This window comes from Lygodium microphyllum, unplaced genomic scaffold (assembly GCF_053477565.2).
Source record: "Lygodium microphyllum isolate KBCC unplaced genomic scaffold, Lygodium_microphyllum_v1.1.10 scaffold_229, whole genome shotgun sequence".
In the NCBI taxonomy this organism is placed as follows: domain Eukaryota; kingdom Viridiplantae; phylum Streptophyta; class Polypodiopsida; order Schizaeales; family Lygodiaceae; genus Lygodium; species Lygodium microphyllum.
Window position 1 is genome coordinate 40,001 of NW_028229712.1, and position 602 is coordinate 40,602.

The window sequence follows — 602 nt, forward strand, 5'->3', positions numbered from 1 at the left end:
GAAATGGAAATTGTTAATACTGGCACTGTACCTTAAGTGGGAGATGGAATAGCCCGCATTCATGGTTCGAACAAAGTAATGGCTGGAGAATTGGTAGAATCTGAAGATGGTACAGTAGGCATCGCTTTGAATTTAGAATCTGATAATGTTGGCTAAGTACTGATGGGCGATGGTTCGACCATACAGGAAGGGGGTTCCGTAAAAGCAACGGGAAAAATTGCGCAAATACCAGTTAGTAATTCTTTCTTAGGCCTTTAAGCCAGTAAATGCTTTGGCCCAACCGATCGATGGAAAGGGTCAAATCCCAGCTTCTGAGTCTAGATCAATTGAGTCTCCCGCACCATATGGGAATTATTTCAAGACGTTCCGGTGGCGGAAAACGACCCGAATCTGCAGGAATTCGGGAAGGTTGAAGCAATGGCCAAACCTCCTTGAGGCTACAGCAATAACGTCATAAGCAATGACACTTAACTAAAGCACTTTATCCTCGCTTTCCACCTTTTATCTAGGGTTAGGAGGATCACGCGCCATAATGCCGGATCTCCATCTTTCTTTGTTGGTTGCTCTCCAGTCGCAGAATTATGAATAGTTTCACTAAAAAT